Here is a 17,779-nt window from a genome sequence, read left to right as displayed (position 1 = left end):
ACAGCAGGTAATAAACCATTAACCCTACGCAGGTGTTCCTCTAACCTAAAAATTCATGTGCACCCCACACGGACTCTACTAACTGAATAGCCGCTTCCTTTGTGTAGTGACAGAACCCATGTTTAGTATGATGTATATTTCTCTAGATATTTAAAGTGACGTATATTGCGTATATTACATCTTGACTGGTAGGTTAATGGAAAATTATGTGGAAGAATTGCTGTTGAAATTCCAGTCAGGTCATCCATACTTAGGCTTTTCGTTGCTTTTATAATTCTCTTAATCAGATCCTGTAATCGATCCTTAGAAAAGAATTTGGCCCATTCTGGTCCGATCAGTAGCTTGTGCTCCGTCTCTAATGACCTCGTTCTTAAATTGTAATTTTCCCTTTGGACTGGTTGGTTACAATGTAACGTATCAGATTTCCATGAAAGGCTGCGCCAACATTAAAATGATGTCCGGGAAAGCGTCCAGCCTGGCAACAATAGGAGCAAACTGAGTTACAATATGGAAATGCACATTTTGAGTAACATGTAATCCATAAAACTAAAAATTAAAAAAAATTGCAAGGGTTGACTCTCCCTTGATGGCTGCATAACTCAAGGTCGCCCTGAAGTTATGCAGTAACGGTGCAATGCCATCCATCTTTACGATACAATCGTCCTCATCGCATGGTTATTTCATTTTTAAATACATTTGTCCCAATAACATTAAAAACGAATATTGTTATCCCTGCCTTTGTTGCGTGATTACATAACTCCTCCTACTTGTGAGAAATAGCTCGCAAGCTTTACTTGGCGTTTTTACGTGCAGCATTTTCTTCACATGTAACACGTCAGTTATCTGTAAACGTTTGTAATAGCAAAAATATCCTAATGACCTGAACTGCGTTTCGCATGATCTGTATGCAAAACCACATAACGTAACTTTCTTGCAAGTCGTACAGTAATTGGCTACACAGCATGGTTACTGCAAGGAACCACTAGAGGACGTGCTCTGTATGGCTACCAATCGAGATACGAATTGATATCAACACAATGCAAATAATAGGAAGCACGTCATTAGAGATGGCACAGCTAATAACGCTTGTAGTATCAAATTTATAACAATAAATGACTTTTTATAAAGCAACTTTGAACCCGAAATTACAAGCCGAAAATTTTTGTACTCGGCAGGGACCCGAGACTAATATCCAGCAACTACTGTTCATTTGAACTACCCAGGACAGATCTTAAAAATGTTTCCGACGAAAAGTTACAATGTGAGCACACGTAAAATTTGAAATGATGTGACTTAAAATTTGTGTTGCTCGCGGATTTCGGCTTGCACCTGACCTGAATGTTAAATAAACACAACCAAATGTTAGATACCCAATTTATTCTCAAATAGTGATACGACCGAATCAGACTAAACGGACATGATGAGACGATTTTTTTATTTTTTATTTATTTATTTATTTATTTTTTACTGGATTTCGTATCAGGCACCAACAGCTGTTGCTTTCCAGCAGCGAATCGACGTCAAAAATTAGTTTATTTTACCAGGAGGAGATGGGTGCATATGTTTTTGTACTGGACCAGGATACGAACGCAGACAGTTCATTTCGTAGAAACTTTTCAGGATTTTGAGATATTTGAGAAACAACGAAACGATCGACCCTATCATCTGGAAGGGATCAAATCCCGTGAAAGTGGAGCTCTGACGATGATTTTCAGTCTAGCACCAGTATTTTTAACATCTCAAGTTCAAATACGCGGGCTTTCTGAAACGTAATGCCTACGAATACTTTATGCGGAAACTCAACGCTTGTTAAATGGAACAAACGATATTAACGTTCTACATTTTCACTCCCCATGTCTACATATATTCAGTCCTCTGCTACTAGAGGGCTCAGAATTATAGCGTGTGACATGGCGGAGTGAAACTTAATTATATGAGAAACATCGTGTTGTAATTGAATTTCGAATTGTTAGAGTTCGTCCACACATGGAGCACCCTCTCCTTCAGCATGACAATGCCAGACCACACACGAGCGTTGCGACATCTCCAACAATCCGACTCCTTGGTTTCACTGTCCTTCATCATCCTCCATACAGTCCCGACATGGCCCTATCACCGAGCGAGGTGGTGCAGCGGTTAGTACACTGGAATCGCAATCGGGAGGACGACGGTTCAAACCCGTGACCAGCCATTCAGATTTAGGTTTCCCGTGAATCCCTAAATCGCTCCAGGCAAATGCCGAGATGGTTCCCTCGTAAGGCCACGGGCGATTTCCTTCCCCATCCTTCCCTAACACGATGGGACCGACGACCTCGCTGTTTGGTCCGTTCCCCCAAATCAATCAACCAACCATGGCTCCATCTAACTTTCATCTGTTCCAAAAACTTAAAGAACACTTCCGAGAACTTCACTTTCATAGTGATGAAGCAGTGCAAGCAGAGGTGAGTTTGTGTCTCCGTCAAAAGGGTCAAACATTCTACAGCGACAACACTAAAAAACTGACTTCTCATTGGGAGAAATGTGTTCGTCGCCAGGGTGACTATGTTGAGACGTAAATATGTACACATGAAGAACAAAGAAGTACAATAACCACGTTTGTTTTATTTAAAAATCTTTGATTTTTCACATAAAAAATTCGGAGAAATTATCTTTAAAAAAGTACCCCGGGACCTTATATGACAATTGGTTCACCAATAAAATGATATTTCTGGCGGATGGAGGCGTACTTGTGACAGAGTTCGCACATGTCGCATCCTACGCCTTTGTCATGGCCCAACCCACAGATACCAGAATACACTGTAGGCGCGGGCGGGCTGTGAACTGTACCGTCACCGTGAACCCCGTCGCCACGCCGCACTAAATTGAAGCTAATACGAACACGGTGCACACATGTTTAATTCAAATTCAAGAATCATTGTAATCGAGATTTACCATGTTGTAGTGTATTATTATTATTATTATTATCATTATTATTAAGCTTTACATTAGACTACTTTTTCTGTGGTCGGCGAACTGCTTAAGTGCGTGTCCTTACGAAACACTTTACAGCAAAGTCCTGTCAAATATAATGCTTCATAAGATACCCAACACAAATTCGCAGCCTTTGCAATATCTTCAGATGACTAGTTAGTACACCGTGCTCTCATGACTACTGTACAAACAATTTGTCATTGCAGGCATCATTACCCACATTAGCCTTTATTTGGTCTTCACTGACTGGTCTGATCAGGCAACTGGCCTAGTCGAGCACTTACAATTTGTAAAATTTACTTTTGTGTAAATTTTACCTAACAATGTTTTGAATTTTAACAGCCTAAAATAAACAATTACATCGTTGTGTTAGTCATGCCTTATGACTGTGAAACTAATGTGCGTGTAAAGGTTAAGTTAGGATAGGATTTTCAACATAATTATTTTTAGCGTAACGCTTACAAAAGTCGTTTCTTTTCATTACCTTTACGGGCACGTTTAAATTAATAACGTTAACGAATTTGCGAGTATTCCGGTTGCTTAACAGCCCAACCAATAGAGAGCGAAAAAGGTCGATTTTACAGTGGTACGAGAGAGTGTCACAAGATACTACAAATCATAACTGGTGAGGGATGATTGTTGGGGTGGAGGTGCGTTTGAAGATTACTTTTGTTCGTTTTTCTTGAATAACTCGAAAACCGTGGCGTGCAGTATAAAATTTAGCTATGTTAAGTTTCCTGCGAAAATGTGCTGCTTGTTTTTTCTGTAGGGCTAATAGTTTGCGCTAAGCGACATAGAAAATATGAAAATCTCGTGCTTGGTTTCTGAATGCCAGGTATAACATTGCGGGTTGCATAAAACGATATCACCGTGTATATGAACTTTTACATAATTTTTCATATTATATTTTATATCCCTGAAAATATTTTGCTAAACGGAAATCAGTCGTTATCATTACATTTACTTGCAGTAGTCATTAACAGCCGCTGTTCCTGTCTTAGACAATTCCTAACCATATAAATCTTTAACACATATTCCAATTTTAGATACATAAACAGTATTTTAATTTACGTTAAAGAAGGAGACTAAGCATACCCAAAAAATTAATTTCAGGATTATATGCGAAAACAATAGTAAATGCGACTAGAAAACGGTTACAACAAAAATTTGGAGCCTTTTTTTTCCAACATTTCCTAATATTTTTGCTGGAGACCTGAAAATACTGATCAGTGTATATGTTTTTCTTTCGCATAGTAAATGATACATTGCCGCATGAACTCATTAAAGTGCTATTTTGCACATACGTATGGATAAACTGTTACGATTATATACAGGCAAAGAAATACATTAATACCTGCGAACGTGCGCCAAGATCTCTGTGAGAGAAAGATTTCCAGTTGATTTAGTAAATGACGTTGCTGGTTTTATAAGTAATGTACGTGTCTGCAAATTACGAAAATGAGGAACGGTATATGAAGCCAAGTCCTTAGTAACCTCAAGCGCGAAGTTGTCCCGCCGTGCGCATGGCATGGAGCACGTTCTCCATGAGAAACAAAGCTTCGCAATTATTTGAGGGGTTACGCAGCAGTATCATTATCACGACACATAAATTACTAGGACCCTACGCTTTTGTCTGCCCACAGTGGGGGCAGATAACATGCTCCACCGGTCCACCAAGCAGTCTTTCCTTTCATAATTGTCAAAGAGACATGAGGATTGCGCAGAGGATAGCATACGTGTGAAACGGCTGGCCTCTGTGGCTACAAGTTCTCCTTGTGAATAACAATGAGTCCCTTACGTGAGCAATTTCTGTGCTACAATTAGAAAGATAAAGATTTCGCGGGCTTCCGAAGCCCCTACACAAGTTCTGTCCACCAGGCTGCGAGCTGTACGATACGTATCGAAATCTATGGAAATTTTTTGTTTTAAAGAAAGATAATGTTGCATACTACTGTATTTTCAAGGACTAGAACTCATTACAGCTATAGGACAATCAGTGTCACACATTGCATAAGCCGTTGCCAGATACCTCGGAAATTGCGCGTTATGCAAGATATAAATTTAAGCCAAATTGCCTTAAATGAATGGCAGCCACAAGACGCCGCTATTCACTGTCTACTAGATGCCGCTGTTGTCGGTGAAACACAGGAGATCTCCACTATTAAGAAATCGGAATCCCCATTCTTTTAACTTATATAAGTGTTCCACCAGAAAAAATTAATAAATTCGTACTGAAATAGTCCAGTTTTTCTATTTATTTTATAAAGACTAATTTTTAAAAGACCTGAATTATTGTCCAAAAAGGAAGAATACATGTCATGTTCAAAGTGAGGTGCTTCAACTTCGATGGATTTATTAATTTTCCTTGCTGAAGAAGATATTGGTAACTCAACAATGTTTCCTCGTCAATGTCTCTGCAAGCATTTTTAATACGTTAAATCGTATTTGCACGAGTAGCCACTACTTAAGATATCTTATCCCTTACGATATCTCAGAGGAAGGAAAGGGAAAATATTGGATGTGGTAATGCAGCACGCCAATTGATTGCACCACACTTTTCGATCCCTCAACCACTGTCGTTGTTATCAAGTACTTTTCACCCTCTTCGTTGATAAAGTGCTGGGAAATCAGCATCCTGCAACCACAAAAGTAAACATGGATTCTTCTGTCGTTCCTTAGTAGAAGAGTTTCACATGTAACAGGATTCGAACTTTAACAGCAGCATCTACGTAATTACAACTTACACAAAATAGATACATATTGCAAAGCTTAACATTCCTACAAGGTAGTCACCAGCGTTGTTTATAGCCCGTTGCTTGAGGTGTGGAAGTCTTAGAACATCCTTGCAGGCACACTGCACATTTTGAGGTCTACGTATGGATTAATGAAGAATTTAACATTGATCTAAAGTGATATTTAAGGCAATGAATTAGATTTAAAGCATCAAGATGACCAATTTTCATTATTATCAGTTACTTCTCTTGTGAAGACTGAATTGATTACTGTGCGTCATCGAATAATTAGTTACTTGCGTTTCTCCTTGCTTCCATTCCCAACAACATACTTCTGCATTCTCGTGGTAATCGTGAAATTCCATATGTATGTAGCACAAGACTGTACGTAGACATAGTCGTTTCCGAGTTTCTAAGTGTTTGACATCTCACAGATTCACGACGCGTGGGGGAAGGTTAATTTCCATTTACTTTTTATTCCACTGAAATAAGTTTTCGGTGCAAACTATAAACGTAAGTGTTTAATTCATCTGTATTTTGGGGAAATGGTAATCATGCTGGAATATTATACACATCAGTATTTCAAATGCTGTATGTTACATGAGCGGAAACTAATGTCACTAGCTTTGCTATCCGTGCGATGAAATTACATAACACCGGCATTAAAAGCCCTCTTCCAGGCCAGAAAGCCACAAAAATGAAGAATTTTACGTTAAATCTAATTGAATGTCTTAAATTCAAAATGTTCAAATGTGTGTGAAATCTTATGGGACTTAACTGTTAAGGTCATCAGTCCCTAAGCTTACACACTACTTAACCTAACTTATCCTAAGGACAAACACACACACCCATGCCCGAGAGAGGACTCGAACCTCCGTACCAGCCGTACAGTCCATGACTGCAGCGCCTGAGACCGCTCGGCTAATCCCGCGAGGCGAATGTCTTAAATAATGATAGCCTCAAATCTGACGTTAGAAAGTACCAATAGGTAACGCTGCACAAAAGACCAAACGCCCTTGAATCTTCCCTCTGATGTGGCATTGATGTCAGAGGAAGTTGTGACATCGAGTTGCAAGCCTTTTCAATTGACGCTACATTGTGCGATTTGTGTGTCGATGATGGTGGACTGATGATGAAAGTAACACAACACCCAGTTCCAGAGCGGAGATAATTTCCCGTTCGGCCGTGAATAGAAACCGGGCCAGACGTGCTGACCACTCGGCTAAAGGAACGGATTGAGAACCCCTCGAAGATGAGCACGACAAGCATTTCGCTACATAGCTGCCTCAAGCACAGCTAAGACTTGGCAACATGGTTGCAAAGATTATTTAACCCTGGGACAGTGCATTTGCTTCCGCGTGTGTTCCTGAGTTTTTTCGCTAAATTCACTTGTCATTCCCTTTCCACTTTGACGACTTATGCTACATAATCCTCATGTAAGATGAGACACTGAGACACAAAATTTAATTTTTGGACTCTACGACTGCCGTACTTCACCTAAGAAACAACTGTTCTTATCTTTACCGTTGCTTTACGAGCCTCAGCGACCAGTACCACGATAAGAGAGACCACGTACCAGCAGCGCCTCCCTAGAACACAAAGCACGGTGGCAGCAAAAAAACGTCGGGACACCGAGACATTGGATTACTCCTGAAGGTATTGCGGAATAAATTGGAAAAGAAACTTTCGTGAAGACGAACTCTGTAGCCGTCGCTAAACTGAAATAGTTCCTGCGCAAAAATGGTCTCCTGGACAAGAAGAGATATAGTTATTATTTATCTTCGTAGCAAAATATAAATATCACACCTTACGCAAATGGCATTCATGCCAAGCCGAGAGTGGAAGGACGGACTGAAGGAGAGGAAGGAGGCCCGATAAAAACTAAATAAAATAAAATGCATTAAAAAGATGGTTCCACATCTGTCTTGTGATACAAGGACGGCGTGACTTTTCAGTTCTAAACGCAATGCAGACCACTGCACTTTAGGTTCCTGCCGGCCGGAGTGGCCGTGCGGTTCTAGGCGCTACAGTCTGGAGACGAGCGACCGCTACGGTCGCAGGTTCGAATCCTGCCTCGGGCTTGGATGTGTGTGATGTCCTTAGGTTATTATTATTATTATTATTATTATTATTATTATTAAGCATTACAATCCATGAAGGCTTTTTGCTGCAGAATGGACAATGTTGAACCACTTTGCTCTGTCTTTACAAGTAATTTGCCACTGTCTGTCATGTCCTAGTTTTCTGAGATCGTCTTGAATATTGTCCAAGTATCTCATGCGTGGGCGTCCAAGAGGTCGTCTTCCGGTGGGAATCTCTTCAGTCACTTTCTTGATGGTCCTGTTTGGTGGTGCTCTGATGACATGCCCTATCCATTTCAGTCTTTTGGCTTTAATTTTGGCCACTATATCGGAGTCTTTATATAATTTGTAAATTTCATTGTTATTTAGCAATCTCCATTCATCACTGATCCTATCTCTTATGGGTCCAAATATTTTTCTCAAAATTTTTCGTTCAAATACTCTTAATCTGTTTTCCTCTTTTTTTGTGAGAGTCCAGGTTTCAGGTTAGTTAGGTTTAATTAGTTCTAAGTTCTAGGCGACTGATGACCCCAGAAGTTAAGTCGCATAGTGCTCAGAGCCAACCATTTAGGTTCCTATTTACCGTTTTATTTAATCGATCTGCAAATTGTTAGATGAAATTCCTTAACAACGTCTGAAAAAAAACCTTTACAAAAAAAGTAAGCTATGATAAGTCATAGATGTCTGCTTTGTGAATACTTAACTTCTTCGCTACACAAACGTCTGTGAACAACTTCAGCTCGACCGTCAACGACAGGAATTTGAGTTTTACTCGTCACGTGAAATCCATATTTTACGGGATGGTTATGAGGTGAATATAGTACCGCTGTGCTAAATATATGTAATAGCAATTGGGCACCCAGTAGACGTTTGCGGTCACCGGCGTTAGGGACATCCTTCCACTCACGGTAGTTTCAAAAATGAGCAGTTTTGTTGGTTTAAATCTAATTCAGTACCCTAAATATCACTTTTGATCAACGTCAAGTTCTTCGTGAAACCATACGTATGCCTCAAAATGTGCAATATGCCAATTTTGCTATAGAGCAAGCACTGCAAGTTGTTCGCACCCTTTATCGCATGTATTTACCGTTATAAATCCAACAAAGGCATCAAAATTCATTACACTACAGTTTCTCAACGTAGCTTGGCGAAAACGTACAAATTTCTGACGAAAAACTGCATGAAGAATCGCTTCTAATAGGAAAATAAACGATACATAAAACATTAATAATAACGGTGAACAACTTAATGAGATATTCTGATTGGATCCTAAAAAATAAAATTAATTTTGAGCAATACTCGTGCATATTAGTGTAATGCACTACTCATTATATAAAAATGAGTCGTCTGCCTCCGTTGCTACCGAGCGTGAAATGCAGATCATAGATTTTTTTGTGGATCATCAGTCATGAGCAGTAAAGCAGTTTAGCGATAAGCAGTGGCGGACCCTTTCGTCACAGGTCCAGGCACGGCAGCTCAGCCGCGCAGCCACGGCAGCCAGTGGTGGGTGCCAGCAAGTGGCTATTGGCCAGGTCTAACCCATGTGACATTCAGAGGCAGACAGTCCGCCAAGAAATCTGTCGCAAAAAGTTTATTGGATGGAGTAATCACCGGACTGTCAGAAAGTGAAATACGTTGTAGCTGTGCTACCATTACCTTCAGGTCCTCGTCATTCAGACGAAAGGTTGCTGTAAAAATTTAGGCAACGAGCGGTTTCGTCCGCGAAACGTCGCAGTCAAACTGTAAGTGGGCTGCTTCTGTCTTGGCAGCGCTGTATAGCGGTTTGCATTGGCTCTCTGACTGCGCTTTCAATGTAAGAGACTCTGTGACTGGTTGGACTCGTTGTTGGAAGTTAATCGCCAGTAGTGCTGGGCAGTTGGAGGTTAGTCGCCAGCAGTGATGGAAGTACTGTTGGGCAGTTGGAGGTGAACAGCCAGCAGTGATGGATGTTAAACGTGAGAAGTTAGCATTGATGTACGGTAGATGTCTGAAGTGTTAGCGTAGGCTAACGATCTTTACATGTTTGACTTGGAGAGTGAGTATTATTCATGATTATATACCTTTGTACTAGATGTCAATGTCGATTTATATTCGTGTTTGAACTGGGTGTCACATTACTAAGGTAAAAAAAATACGTTATTTGGTTTGCAACAAAATCTTTCCTTTGCTAACCACATGCCTAGTAGCAGTTAGTGGATTTAGTAGTTAGAATCGTTTATTTAGCTGGCAGTATTGACGATCTCTGTATTGCAGTAGTTTGCGTAATGAACATTTTTGTGAGGTAAGTGCTTAATGAAATGTATAGGTTGTTTTTAAGTTTCCTTTCTAGTCAGTGCCATTCTTTTGAATTAATTATTTGAAGTTAGGTTGTAATTTTTTGAGCAGTCAGATTGCGTTGCGCTAGAATATTGTGGGTCAGTGTTGACATGATAATAAATAGTAAAGAGAAAGTAGTCTCAGTACGTTCAGTTTAATCATCTGTTTCAGATTCAAATAACGTAGAAGTTTCATCTTCTCAGTCATTCTGCAATTTAAGTACAGACACACTCATTTAAATAAAGAAGTTTCAGAACGGCGCGCTGTTGACTGCTAGACCACAGGCGTAGAGCTGGCATACTAACTCGAACAGAAGACATGATTTCCTCCAGGAACTACCTTAGCCTACAGAGTGGCCAGTTTGTGCAGATAGTGAGACTTGACAATTATCGGGATGGCAACGTTATTTGTCCAATGTCACGATCTGCCGGCCAGGTTTTATGGCAGTATACATAATTGTTAACGTTCTAGGTTAGGTGGACCCGAACAACATATACGTATATATCATAAAGAGTGGGGGCAGGGATTTCCGTAATTCATTTAAAATGCACTGATTGATACACTCGGATGGTCGGTCCTGATCATATCTCTAAAAAGCAAGCCTCATTTAAATGTGGACGTGTGCAGTCGACGATACCTAGTAAAACGAGGCTGTGCACTTTTACAGAAGCAGTAGACCTGATATATGTGTACGGGCAAGAAAATGAAAGTGTGGGGAAGCTGATACGTTACATCGGGCCTGGAACCTGTATGAGACATATAAGACATACACTCCTGGAAATTGAAATAAGAACACCGTGAATCCATTGTCCCAGGAAGGGGAAACTTTATTGACACTTTCCTGGGGTCAGATACATCACATGATCACACTGACAGAACCACAGGCACATAGACACAGGCAACAGAGCATGCACAATGTCGGCACTAGTACAGTGTATATCCACCTTTCACAGCAATGCAGGCAGCTATTCTCCCATGCAGACGATCGTAGAGATGCTGGATGTAGTCCTGTGGAACGGCTTGCCATGCCATTTCCACCTGGCGCCTCAGTTGGACCAGCGTTCGTGCTGGACGTGCAGACCGCGTGAGACGACGCTTCATCCAGTCCCAAACATGCTCAATGGGGGACAGATCCGGAGATCTTGCTGGCCAGGGTAGTTGACTTACACCTTCTAGAGCACGTTGGGTGGCACGGGATACATGCGGACGTGCATTGTCCTGTTGGAACAGCAAGTTCCCTTGCCGGTCTAGGAATGGTAGAACGATGGGTTCGATAACGGTTTGGATGTACCGTGCACTATTCAGTGTCCCCTCGACGATCACCAGTGGTGTACGGCCAGTGTAGGAGATCGCTCCCCACACCATGATGCCGGGTGTTGGCCCTGTGTGCCTCGGTCGTATGCAGTCCAGATTGTGGCGCTCACCTGCACGGCGCCAAACACGCATACGACCATCATTGGCACCAAGGCAGAAGCGACTCTCATCGCTGAAGACGACACGTCTCCATTCGTCCCTCCATTCACGCCTGTCGCGCCGCCACTGGAGGCGGGCTGCACGATGTTGGGGCGTGAGCGGAAGACGGCCTAACGGTGTGCGGGACCGTAGCCCAGCTTCATGGAGACGGTTGCGAATGGTCCTCGCCGATACCCCAGGAGCAACAGTGTCCCTAATTTGCTGGGAAGTGGTGGTGCGGTCCCCTACGGCACTGCGTAGGATCCTACGGTCTTGGCGTGCATCCGTGCGTCGCTGCGGTCCGGTCCCAGGTCGACGGGCACGTGCACCTTCCGCCGACCACTGGCGACAACATCGACGTACTGTGGAGACCTCACGCCCCACGTGTTGAGCAATTCGGCGGTACGTCCACCCGGCCTCCCACATGCCCACTATACGCCCTCGCTCAAAGTCCGTCAACTGCACATACGGTTCACGTCCACGCTGTCGCGGCATGCTACCAGTGTTAAAGACTGCGATGGAGCTCCGTATGCCACGGCAAACTGGCTGACACTGACGGCGGCGGTGCATAAATGCTGCGCAGCTAGCGCCATTCGACGGCCAACACCGCGGTTCCTGGTGTGTCTGCTGTGCCGTGCGTGTGATCATTGCTTGTACAGCCCTCTCGCAGTGTCCGGAGCAAGTATGATGGGTCTGACACACCGGTGTCAATGTGTTCTTTTTTCCATTTCCAGGAGTGTACATCATGTTTCGAAGACTGCTCCAAGGGACACTGAAAGTGGTATCGCAACAGTTCGACTGAGGAGGGCAACGAAACGTAGAGACTCTCGGCCAGGAAGATTACGTACTAACTCGATTGAGTGGAAAGACTTCAATCAGCGTTCTATCAGTTGCACTTGAAATGAGTGTCAGTCCCAGTACTGTGTAGAGAGTAACAGCAGCTACACCACCGAAATTCACGAAAACTGCAAGGTGTAACTCCAGCTGACTTCGGACATCGCGTCGTATTGATGTAATGGGTGTTGCAGAGCCGAATGTTCGAGCCTCACTTTCCTGTGTTTGCAGTTTTCTTACATGACACCTATTTCATCAGACACTGAATGCTCAGTGGTCACAATAGTCATCTATGGACAGTTAAGGATACTAACACTACAGCTGTGAAGAGCATTCGGCACAGATTTACAGAGAAGATAGGGGTTGCCAGAACTAGTGATTTATTAACAGAAACTAGTCTGCTTTCTTCCCGCTTAACCGTAAACCTGACCCTAGTCATAACCCTAACGCTAGCCATGATTCAGGGCTTTCACTGATTCGGTGGTTCATGCTAAAAGCACTGGTACTTCAGAACAGAATGAATAAGACTGTGGTTTGAGGCAGAAATCACTGAGGTTCAAAGAGGTAACTGCATGACGGTAAACTGTGTTTCTGAGAGACATTTTGCTCACATAATTAAAGCTATCGCAGTTGATCTTTTTCCAAGTACGTGGTTAGAACATAACGGAGCCCCAGCTCGTTTGGCACAGCTTACTTGTGGACACTTGAGTCAGACATTTCTTGAAAGATCAATACGAAGAGGACACTGTTCCGTTGATAGTTCCTTCACCTGATCTGACGGTATTTGATTTCCTCTTTTGTGGTTCTTGTAAAATAAAATGAGTACAATACACATGTCGAAACTGAAGAGAATATTACGTGGCAAAGTCCCACTGTGCGCAATATTCCTCGAGAACACCGAGATTGTTCAAGCATGTACGACCAAACTTAGCAGACTAACAGTAATAGCAATATTTTTAGACATGATTTCTCTCACAACTGATAAATGTTTCCTTCTTTAAAATACTTGAGCGTTCATATTGTCCGCATCGATAGAGGTGCTACAAGAACCTAACTATTACCTTTAATATGCCATATGTCACTTGCTCCAGCCATAAGCCTTCTCTTTCCAGAAAATGGTTTATAAGTACGTGCCAAATGTTTCCCTAGTGCAAACATCTGTGATTCGTGTAAGTAAAATTTTCTTATTTGGGTAGATATTTATAAAAAACCTTCCTTAAAAAAAATTTAAAAAAATAAAAACAAAATAACACGAAATAACAAACATGCCAGAGAACTTAGGTTTTAGATTATTGTACACGTATGTGAATTTTCTTCGTGTTTGCGTTTAATAATTCTTCGAGTTTACGCTATAGTTCATAGTGCAGCCTTAAAGTGTTATGTATAGCTTGGTTACTGCAATTGTTATAACCGTTGTCATTAGCTAAGGGAAAATACAGTGTGTTCGATTATTTTCTTGTCACGGCAGCACTTCCTCCTGTTGGACGGCGACAAAACTAGTAATAACTGCCGAACGATCTGAGAGGCGGTGAATTTACTGCCACTTTTGCCTCTCCCGCAGAAATAACTGGCAGCGATCGAAATTCGGCGTGGCCGGCCGTGCCCCCACCCGCAATATTCATTAGCGGGCAGCGCGCGCCGCGCCGGCTGGCCGAGAACGCTCGTCGTTAATCTTCATATTAAGGACGCACCGACGCATTTTGGTGTCCTTACACTTCCCTGATTTTGTCAGCCTTTTCATTCATTCCATCCATTTTCAAAGACGGAATACACGGTATGGCTAAATACTTCTACAACATAAAACATCAACCATTCCGCTTTCACTACATTTCCTGTAACTATAATTCGGTTTTAAAGCGTTCAATAAGTGCTACCCGTGATAAAAATGTGATTGATTGAATTAATATGGTAGTAAGACCAGTTGCCAACTACAGTGTGCTACTGAAGTTAGTTTAGAACATTCCTAGCTGGGGAGAAGAGAAATATTCACTCTATTATACAAGTAACTGTGTTTCGACAAACTGCAACTTTTTGATAAAGGATTTCGAAAGCTACTTTGCTATTCGTTTTGGAGATCACTGAGCACTTTTGTATCTGGAGCGTCACTTGCAATACATACATATACGATAGGCAACATTGCTAATGAACAATGATACAGGTGTTATTACTTCAAAGAGAGGTACGTTTTAATGGAACTAACAGCGCTTGTGCTTCATTTTCAGTTGTGCTTAGATGAAATTTTCTGTCTGTGAAAGGTACCCCTGGGATGTATTTTCTACAGCTGTGATGAGTGACATACAATGTGTAACACATGAAAGTTCACATATTCCTGTTGGTAACTGAAGACGGTGTATTGAACAACATTACCTCAGTATTTACGTCTTTTGTAGAGTAATAATGTTATAGGATTTACACGTCGTATGGTTTTTGGTTGATATGTGATGATGATGACGTCTCATACACCGAGTAGCGTAGGGGACGATGCGGGAGACCCCCACCGCTTAATAGGTAAGATCCTAGCGGAGGTGGTTTGCTATTGCTTTCCTCCGACCGTAATGGGGATGAATGATGTTGATGAAGACGACACGACAACACTCAGTCCTCTCGAGGCAGAGAAAATCCTTGACCCCACGGACAATCTAACTCGGGACCCCGTGCCCGGGAAGCGAGAACGCTACCGCAAGACCACGACCTGCGGACAGGTTGGTTAGTACCTCCAAGTAAATGTGGCAGGAGAAAGCAATTAATGCTAATTTTCCCCAGGGCAGCAGGTCAGATGTTGAAGTGTGGACGTGTGGACGCATAGACGCAAAATAGTTCACCTGTACTAACAGGCGTAACCCAATTAGTAGTGCAGTACAATCTTGCAGGAAACATTAGGTCATAAAGCCTGTGATGTGTCTATGGGAAGACTGTTCGATACAGACAGAAACCAATTAACATACTGATGTGTGTACATGTTAAGATAGCAGATATAAAAATATTTGCGATCATACCTGTTACACCACGTATATCTCTTGTGCATAGACCAAAGCAAAGCACTTGGGCAGAGAATGCTTTCAATTTAAGACGTTAATTTCTCATGTCTTGTTTCAAAGAATCCATGACAACCTTCGAAAAACAAGATCACTGGATCATCTCGAAGAGAAATCTCGTAGACCTCACACTGTACGAATTTTATCGTTTTAATTAAACGAGGTGCCACAATACTGCACTCAGAACCGGTATATTATCCCCTGTGTTAATACTTATTTAGGTTTGGTGTCGTTTCTCTAAACCAATTTATGACAGACGATTGCTACAATAAGACAGCACTCGACAACCTAGTCCAAAGACATTAGTGCCCCGCCATTAATGAGCAAGATGTCAGTGGACTTTAAGCTCCACTCTTTCTATCCTCTTTGACCTGAAGAGGCCATGTTACAGACATTAGAGGAAATTTCTAATACCTGTACACAATCGACGGATGAAGTGCGAAACATTGTCCGCAGGAATGTACGGAGCATCTCGCAAGACTTTAGGACTCTCTCGTTTACGTGGCAGTTGGTACTTGCAGTTTATACTGTGGGTACCACGCTAATATAACTACCGTTGAGCAATTTTTACAAACCGATATGCTTACTTCATAGGAGACGAAATTATCAACAGCTTTAGACGTTACACAGATCTACAGACCCGGCAAGCCTCCGGTCTCCACATTCTGTGATGAGGAGTGAACGTGCAATATCTTGTCACTTACTCGTCGTTTCAGCATCCTTTAATCACTTCATATACGTATTCACTTAAGCAGCACGGGAACAGCCGATCATCTGCAGCGTTTTAGAGATGCCCGTTCCCATTATCCGAGCACAACAATCTGCCACGTGTGAAATTCGCGTATTCCAATGGATGTCCTAACTTGGGGCCCGTATCGTTGCTAGAATTCTATGCTCCACTTACATACTTTTCTTACCGCGTCACTCACGTGCAGCGCCACCAGGTAGCATTCAGTCTGTCGGTGGGCAGTTGTCATAATGTATTAACACATTAGTGTGCAACAAAAGTGTTGGTTTCCATTAATGTGCGCCACCACGTCCCCAACCTTATGAATTGTATGAACTACGTCTCTATGAGCAAAGCCAGGAATTTAAATGTGACGGAAGAGCACACGAAGATGAAGCCACTTCTTTAAAAAAAAAAACAAAAATAAAAAGATAACTATTTTACTTGAAAATTTCGAATAATCTTGTAACATTCTTAGAAGAAAAGGAAATGCTTGCCTCCCATACAGTGGGCCGGCCGGGAGATTTTCTGGGCTCGTGTACTGGGTGTTGTGTGGTCCTCATCATCATATCATTCTCATCACCGGCACGCCTGTCGCCCAATATGGTGTCGACTTGAGTAAGACCAGCACTTGGCGGCCGAACTTCCCCGGCCGGGGCCACTCGGACAGCAGTGCCACACTATCACTTCATTTTTATCATGGTCTCCAGTGAAGAAGAAAATAGGAATAAAACACTGCCAGAAGAATGTGTCAAACAAATGGCTCTGAGCACTATGGGACTTAACATCTGTGGTCATCAGTCACCTAGAACTTAGAACTACTTAAACCTAACTAACCTAAGGACATCACACACATCCATGCCCGAGGCAGGATTGAAACCTGCGACCGTAGCAGTCACGCGGTTCCGGACTGAGCGCCTAGAACCGCACGGCCACCGCGACCGGCAGAATGTGTCAAACCAATCAAACTGATCCTGAGTGACGAATCAGAACTGAATCAAGATTGTTTGCTTACCTACGTCGCCCAACAAAATCAGTAAACCCCTTCATAAATCCCATTCCCGTCTCTCAGCCAACTGTCACAGTATCCCCACGAGAAAGCAAACAAAATAAACTTCCTACTTTAGCATATCACCTATTTTACAGCGAATCTACGAGGAACACACAGTAAATTACCCGATACACCTGCGCAAAGCGTTTAAGATTTTCGCAGAAAGGGTTGGGTTGGGTTGGGTTGTTTGGGGGAAGAGACCAAACAGCGAAGTCATCGGTCTCATCTGAGTAGGGAAGGATGGGAAAGGAAGTCGGACGTGCCCTTTCAAAGGAACCATCCCGGCGTTTGCCTGGAGGGATTTAGGAAAATCACGGAAAACCTAAATCAGGATGGCCGGACGCGGGATTGAACCGTCGTCATCCCGAATGCGAGTCCAGTGTGCTAATTTCGCAGAGAGGATGACCTTAATGACGAGAGGACTAACAGACGGATAGCAATCTTTGTAGCCGATTCACACGTCTCCCCCTCCCTTCACAATTATCCTCCAATAAAAGGCTACAACAGTCCAAGGACAGCAAGTGGTAAAAGTATGTTACATCAGTCTTCATATTCGCAATACGAATAACCTGCAGGCTCTC

This window comes from Schistocerca nitens, chromosome 3 (assembly GCF_023898315.1).
Source record: "Schistocerca nitens isolate TAMUIC-IGC-003100 chromosome 3, iqSchNite1.1, whole genome shotgun sequence".
Lineage (NCBI taxonomy): Eukaryota > Metazoa > Arthropoda > Insecta > Orthoptera > Acrididae > Schistocerca > Schistocerca nitens.
Note: the sequence above shows the minus strand (reverse complement) of the source record.